Source organism: Haemorhous mexicanus, chromosome 7 (assembly GCF_027477595.1).
Source record: "Haemorhous mexicanus isolate bHaeMex1 chromosome 7, bHaeMex1.pri, whole genome shotgun sequence".
NCBI lineage: Eukaryota > Metazoa > Chordata > Aves > Passeriformes > Fringillidae > Haemorhous > Haemorhous mexicanus.
In genome coordinates this window covers 38,863,312-38,871,653 of record NC_082347.1, presented here as the reverse complement: position 1 = coordinate 38,871,653, position 8,342 = coordinate 38,863,312, and positions in this window count along the sequence as shown.

Below are 8,342 nucleotides of genomic sequence, written 5' to 3'. Positions count from 1 at the left end.
GCTGTTGATGGATGAGAAAACAGAATTTATATTTCAGAAAATTCACATTCTGCTTTAAGTAACACGAGCACAGAAGCAACAGGAGTGAGGATGCTTCTCCAGGGCTGTTTTAGCTCCTCCTCACACCTTGCATGTCTCATTGAAAGCTTTATTAAAGACAATCAGACTGTACACTTTGCATTCAGACTGTACATTTTGCTCTAGCCAAGAGGCAATCCTGGAGATGTGCTGTTAATGCCTTTAATGAATGAGGAATGGTGCTGGTAAGTGGCCCATTCAGCAGGATGAGGAGGGGTGACTGCTGTCCCTGCCTCACCACAAGGACTCCTGGAAGGCGCTGGCTGCTCCACTGCTTGTCAGGGAGCACAGATGAAGATGTGGAAAATAAAAGAAAGAAAAGTGCAGAAAGCCTTGTAGAAGGATCAAATATTTGAGAAGCGGAATTTGCACACATCCTGATGCTCCCCAGAGAGAGACACACCTCTCTGCATGGTTATAGCAAGGTTATTTTTGTCTGATCTTTGCTCTGCCTGACTCAGAGCTGCTTGAGGGGACTCTCCACATCCCTACTTGGACCTATGCAGACAAAAACAAAACCAACAAATTTCTAGGTCACTTCTCTTTGGTGCCTCAAGACTCTTTTGGATCCTTAATTAGAGCCACAACCAGACCTGACAGGTCTGAGTCCCCTCAGGAGCTGAACTCTGGGGCTGGCCTGGCTGCTGCGATCCTTCTCTTCTGAGGGAAGCCCTGCACCCTCATCCATGAGGATGGTGGAGCTGATCTTGCAAAGCCTCTGTGCTCCCAGCCATCTGAGGATGAAGATCAGCAGTTAATCTGGACAGACAAGGTGGATTTTATTACTATGTTGCTGTTACTGAGGGGGTGGCTCTGTGCAGGCCTTTGAGCTCTGTATCAACTGTTCGGGCTTGGCCTGGGCGCGCAGCAGGCGCTGAGAACAGAGGCCACACTCTTTATCCCAGGATTTTTATCATTTTATCAGGTCCTATTTATTTTCAAGCATCTGTTCAACCTTTCATGCAAGATGAAAACAATAGCTTCAGCTGCTTTCTACCTGAGCACTGGAGGAGCTCAGGCTGATACTCACATCAAAGCGCTCGGCATATTTATCATTCCTGGTTCCGTAATAAGCAGCGGCGTCTGACAGATGCACAAAAGCACCACAGTTTCCACTTGGACCTTACAATGGCAGCAATGACTTCAAACTAGGATTAAAGACTCGCTCAGGAAATGCTGAGCATTTTCCTTGCTGAATAATTACCATCTCCTCCCAACTTGCTGGCAGTGCCACGCTGCACCCCGAGCTCGGGAGCACAGGGGACGCCCTGGGAGCTGCTGCACAGCTCAGGTTGGCTTTAGTGGGAACAGGAATACACCTAGAATTCTTCTCCAGCACTTTATCAAGGGACACATAACCAGTTTGGTTTAGAATTTTTCAGATGTGATAAAGATATTTTTCCTTGTGGGCCTGCCCAGTCTTATTCTAAGGAATAAGTCACTTTTTTCATTTACCAGAAAGCAAATCTTGCTCTGCAGTTAAAGCTTATGTTTAAGAGAAAAAAAAGCATACCATAAATAAAGCAAGAAAAAGAATCTGAATTCATCTGTGGGGGTGCAATTCATCAGTAGTTTGTCTCAGGAATAACTTGTATCAGTGACAGCCCCAAAAGAAAGGAAGTGAGAATATGGAACAACTTGACATTATTTAATACATGGAAAAAGCTGTTAGAAGAAAATTATTCAGCTTGCTGAGAGAGACACCTAATCACCCTTACAAATGTGTCAGATGCCATTATTTTTTTCTTACCATTTTTGAACCATCACATAAATTTTTTATTGAAAGTACTGCCTTATGCTATGTGAGAAATCAAGAGCATTGGCCATAAAACTCCAAACACAGCCAGTAACAAGAAAATTCAATGCTTACTGAGAAATTGCAATTCCACTATGGAAGATTTGCATGTAGGCAAAGACATTACATGTTTTACTCAAAGTAACAGAATATAGGCACATACTGATTTTAAAAGGCAATTAAAACCACTTTAATTAGCATTAACTAAGTTGGGGGTTTTTTGTGGTTTTAGTAAGCAATAAGCTCATTTTGGGTTATCAGATTTAGGGAGAGATACTTCATAAAGAAACTGGTTTGCTTAAAATACATTTTTGATGTGATTATGGGAATTGTCTGGAATAAAATACTTGGCAAAATTTAAAACATCTTTAATAGTGAGTGGTAATCTCTCCACCAGTATGGAGTAGATTCTTGCTTTGGATTGTAGTTTGGAAGCATCTACAAATCAGTAAAATGGTAGACAAGAGTCTCTAAATTGATCCTTTTAAGCCATAATTTCCATCATGGGCTCATGCCTGGCAAAATTTCTCTCAAACAATAGCATATCAGTATTAGCATGCTCAATTATAGATCTTCCTACAACACCACAGCTCCTATGAGTCCCCAGGGGCTAAAATGGTTCTTTTCCAGAAAGCTGTATATTTTTATGTTTAAATAATCCATAAAGACTGTCCCTGTTGAGAAGTTCAAAAAGACTGTTCTGAATGCTTCATTGCAGGGCTTGGGGCTGTAGGATAGAATGCAAATCCTGGCAGTAGGTCCCTGTTTCAGCTCTGGTGACATTTTTGGGCTTCCCTTTGACTGTCAGGATGTGATGTACCTGTCATTTTATAACAGAAGCTTGAGTCCCTTAGTGCAGCTTTAGCAAAGGACTTGAACTTCCTCAAGGAGCCATGCTCAGGGGGACCTGGAGATCCAAGGGTGCAGTGTGCTGGGGGCAGAGCTGGGACAAGCTGTGCCATCTCCAGCAGAGACCAGCCCACATTTCAGTGATGATTTGGTGAGCTATTGTTGATGCTCTGCCCCATGAAAAATGGGATATTGATAAAAACAGTGCCCTGGTTTGGGACAGGAATGTGACACATGGACAGCACCTGCACATGGACACGAGCTCCTCACAGAAATATTCCTCTGTGTTTGCCTAAAATCAAAGCACATGGATGCAAAGATCATAGAATTACTGGGTGGTTTGGGCTGGAAGGGACCTTAAATTCATCTCATTCCACCCTTGCCATGGGCAGGGACACTTTCCACTGTTCCAGGTTGCTCCAAGCCCTGTCCAACCTGGCCTTGGACACTGCCAGGGATCCAGGGGCAGCCACAGCTGCTCTGGGCACCTTGTGCCAGGGCATCCCACCCTCACTGGGAACAGTTCCTTCCTGATATCCCATCCAACTGTTTTACATATCTGTCTAATCTATCTGTATCCAATTCCCTGGCAGTGGAAGCCATTCCCTGTGCCCTGTCCCTCCATCTCTTGTCCCCAGTCCCTCTCCAGCTCTCCTGGAGCACCTTTAGGCACTGGAAGGGGCTTTGAGATCTCTGCAGAACCTTTTCTTCTCCAGGTGAGCAACCCCAGCTCTCCCAGCCTGTCCCAGAGCAGAGGGGCTCCAGATCTTGGAGCACCTTCATGGTCTCCTCTGGACCACTCCAACAGGTCCCCATCCTTCTGATGCTGGAAGCCAAGAGATGAACACAGCTCAGCAGAAGGGGACAATCCCCTCCCTTGTCCTGCTGGTCCCACTGCTCCTGATACAGCCCAGGACATGGTACAAAATTAAATTAAACACATACAGTATAAAATTTCAGGGGAGCAACCTGTGCCCATGTGCTTAAAATTCAGCACACACTGAAGATTTTGCTGGCTTGGGTCCTCCTGCTTTGCTCAAGGTTAAAGAACAATTGGACCCCAGGATTCTGCAGGACCAGCAGCAGTCCCCAATCCCATGGCCACCCTTTACCTCCAACATGAGGCAACCAGAAGCAGAGTAATCTGCTGCATTTGGTAAATATTTTCTCCAGGTTTGGGGTTTTTCTGATAGGCTTAAACAGCAACAGAAGAACTCATCCTCATCCAGAGATGCTGCTTGTTTTCTTTTCTATGAGTTCTTCCTAAGTTGCTTAAATTTGCAATTCTGAACAATATTCTATCATGCCTCCAAATTCCAACTTGATATTAAATTATTAAGGAGGTGTTTTTGAAATATCTTATCTTGACATGTATCTCCTGAGCCAAATGACCTCAGGCACTGTTCCTAATTAATTTCTTAAAGGAAAAAAAAAAGGCAAAAAGAAAAGCTGGCAAGAGATACAGGCAGTGACCCTTCCCAAAGTCCTCCAGACTGTGCTGGGCTGCTCCCTGCTTGAGGCTGGAGGAGAGGGAGGACAGAACTGACATTTCCCCGTGGTTTCATCTCCTCCTGCCACCACTCACTGTGCCAGTGGCAGAGCAGGGACACTTCACCCATCTGATTCCAGGAGCAAAGGCAACACTCCCAAACACCCACAGGGGCAATAACCAAACATGAACTTAAAAGCTCCTTTTTTAACATTAAAAGCCACTGAAACAAAGAGTCTTCTTTTTTTATTTTAAACAATATATTCTGAGAGAATGAGAGATTAAGTTTGAGGAGTCACTTCCAATCAGAAAGCCACCATTTAATTACAACACACAGGAAATTACAGAGTGAATGGCCAGGACAGTGATAAGAGACTGACACCGGAGGATGACAGGTACTGAAATCCGACCACTTCATCACAAAGCTACTTATCACAAGAGCCTGTCTGGAAGGCTGACAATCTGATTGTACTGTCAACTCAATTCATAATTAATATATTTATCAAATTAATTACTGAAAAAATCTCACTGGTGCTCGCCATAAAACAGTGGCTAAATTCATTGCCTGTTGGCTTCGTTTACTGCTAATAACTGTGCTGTCAGTTTAATGAGGGCAGTGAGTGGGCCCTGTTTTAGCTGCATGACAGACAAATTGCCCTCTTATATAGAATGATACAGAGAATTTAAGAGAAGAAAAGAAATATGTCATTGTTTGGTGACAGCCACAATCGGAGCCTTGTCTTGGAAACTTAGCATCAGCTCAAACGTACATGAAAGGGAGGTTGGGAATTCCTTTGTCAGCTAAATAAATACTTTATGAAATCCTGACTGATCCCTTCATCTGAAATGACCTCGCGGCACCGCGTGGAGCTCTCAATAATTCCCTGTTGATTCCAAAGACCTGACAGGAGTTTGTTGTTGGACAGGAGGCAGGAATTCTGCTGCACGCCCGAGCCGTGTGAGCACTGCGCTGACTCCCGGCTGCCTGGGCAAGCAGGAGACCCCAGGAGAGGCAGGGATGGAGCTGGGGTCTTGTACAGACATGGAAGGGACACGACCCAACACTCATGGACACTGCAGTGCCATAAACAGGGCACAGAATCTATTGTGCTTAATTAACTGCACGTAAACTAATTGAGGTAGCCTGTCTGAACCCAGGATATCCCTCTGGCTGCCCTGGAGGGCTTGAAGCCCTGCCAGGGGGCTCAGAGACCTTGGCACAAAGCCAAAGACACCTGTGCCTTCAATTTTAACCCATGGAGAAAATTACCAACTTTATGCGAAGATTTACAAGCCACGAGAATTTAAATAGAATGATGGTTAGTTTGTCACAGGGTGAAAAAGTAAAATTTTGGGGTTTTAGAATGGGGGTTCAGGAGGCAAGATGGAGGGATTTGGGCGTGCCTTGTCCTTCTTCTTTCTTCTTCTTAGCCTCCATCTTCTGCTGTGATGGTGGCACTTTTGGATTAGTTTAGAGTAGAAACACACTGTCTGACACAGGTGATAGGTATTGTAAAATTATTGTAAATAATGTACACATAGTTCTTAGTATAAAAAGATAACACTGCCCCAAGGCGGTCAGTGTGCCACGAAGCAACTTGCTAGACAGACCTCAGCAGGTCAGAAAAAGAATTTTATAGATAACATAGAATAAACAACCTTGAGAACCAGAGCTGAAGAATCCTGACTCTTTCTTCGATCTCAGGGCTGGGTAAAAGAGACTTTCCAACCCCTCGCCTTGGGGTCATCTTGACCACAGAGACTCTGAGAGTAGCCAGCTCCAGTGAACAGCTGAGCTGCTCCATCCCAATGCCAAACAGGACTTTGATGACAACAGAGTGGTCCATGCCTGCTAAAAGATGCTGCTTCCTTGGCTAAGAAGTGTTGGGGCTCAGCAGAGAAATTTCCAGTTGTTAAATCAGGATTTAACACTGGTTATAATGGGATTTCACGCACATCATTGCAATTTGTTCAGCTTAGCTGTGCTGCAGTGTAGCAGGGCAAATCCACCAAGAAATGAATATTTAATCGCAAAAAGTCAGAAGAAAGTTGGGGACATTTTTCTCTAATGGCTATTAAATCATGCTGTCAGTTCTGCAAGGTCAGAAAACACAGCTTAATCTGGGATGATCCTCTCTAAGGGGTGAAAAAAGTATCACCATAGAATGTGTACATTTACTCCCTACATCAAAATCCTGTGCCCTGAAAAGCATTTTGTTGACCCAGCAGCTTGATAAAAATTGGTTTAGTTTTTTTTATTACAGCATATAAGCAGTATTAAACTAAAAACCAGATAATTTGGACAGTGTTTAATTGGGTTTTAAAGGCCTAGTGTTTCTTGTTTAATGGATAAAATGTGGGCAAATGGTAACTCAGTGTGATTCTACTGCACAGAGGTTAAGTGATAAAGTTAATGCTGTGAAAAATTTCTGTAGCAAGAATTCACATTAAAATCTATTATGTGTTATAAAGAACATAAACAGCAGTGATCATTTGGGGAAAAATGTTCGAGGATGGTGAAAAATCCTTGCAGGTTACTCATTGTACTGGGTATTGTCAAATCTGTTCATTTGCTGCTTGCAAAAGAATTAAGATTCCTAAATCTAAAGAGAAGAAGCCTGAGGTGATTGAAGGGTTATTTTATAAGGAGGGAGGGGGGAATAATTTCAGATTATTTCCTAAGAGTGCCCTAATCCTGTGTGATTGGCTCAAATATAGCAATAGGGCTCAAATATAGCAATAAACCAGTGAAAATAGTTGGCAACAAGAGCTAAAAAAAAAAAAAAATATTCAGCATTGCAAGCATGCTCTCTTTGCACGTGTACATGCAGAGATATGTATATAAACATATTTTGTCCTTCTGCTATTTTCATGAGTCATCTGCTCATCCTGCAGTACTCTTCTTGCTGTTGTCACCAGCATTCTGTATTTTCTCCCTGGTTCCTGCCTGCCTTTGACTCCAGAGATTCCAAGGAGGACCCTGCTATGAGCACACACTTGGTTCGAGCCACACTGTGACAAACATTACAATATAAAACTCAGACTGCTATTTTTCTTTCATCTGGGCCATACCTAGATCCCAGACTGAGATTACCCCTGCTGCCTGCTGGCTGCCCCCCTCCCACTGCTCTGGCTTTTAACCCCAGCTCTCCATGCCTGGTGTCTCTTCCCCCTGCCCCGCACATCTCCTTGCCCTCCTGCTTCAATGCTCTCCCTTGTGCAGAGAGCAGGGTACAAACACAGCCTGGAATGAGACAGATATTCTCTGCTCTGCTCAGCAGGAGGAGGATTCCATGCCCCAGCTCCAGGAGATGATGGCACTGATGGCTGGGAGTGTGGGGAGCTCCAGCTCCGGAGACACAATCCCATCACCTTGTCCCTGGCCACTTCTGTCACCTTGCTGTGCCCATAAAATGAAAATCCCCCTCCTTCCCAGCCTGATGCTTTGTGTCTTGCTTGGATTAATGTTTGTAAACCTGTAGGCAGCACTGATCTGCAGGAATGGGTGCTTTTTGTTTCATTCCAGCACTGATTTATCGGGGTAACTGCCCACCCTTGGAATTAATAAAGATAAAAGTGCAATTGTATCAGCACTGGGCAACGCTTGAAAAATAAAAGGAAAGGCTCAGTTTGCAGCATTCATCCCTGAGGGATAAGAGTCTGTCTGCAGTGAGTGAACTCAGCTAGAAAGGCTGTCCACAAATAATAAAAATGATCAACTCCTTAGAGTTATCTTATCCAGTCATCTCCTGTGAAACATTTGGATCAGATATCCCTTACCTGAGTTATTTTATTTGGCACATAGCACTTTAGGCAAGATTTTCAGGAGGCAAATAGGAAATGAGAGTTGGAAAACATTAATTAAATGTGAATACAACAGCTTAATGGGTTTTATCTTCAGATGAACTGGAGATGACTCTTTGCCATTCACTTCTTAAAACTGCAAGCAGAGATAAAGGAAATGTAGCAAGAAAAGGCGACCAAGGAAAAGATGAAAGATTTGGTAGATTGACAAGACCAAAGTAATTTGATTTGTATTCAGCTTGGACCATTTCACAAATTTCACATATTGTTGCTGCATATCAAAGGCAAGTAAAAGGATACTCGGTTCTTGAAACAGGCACTTTTAAA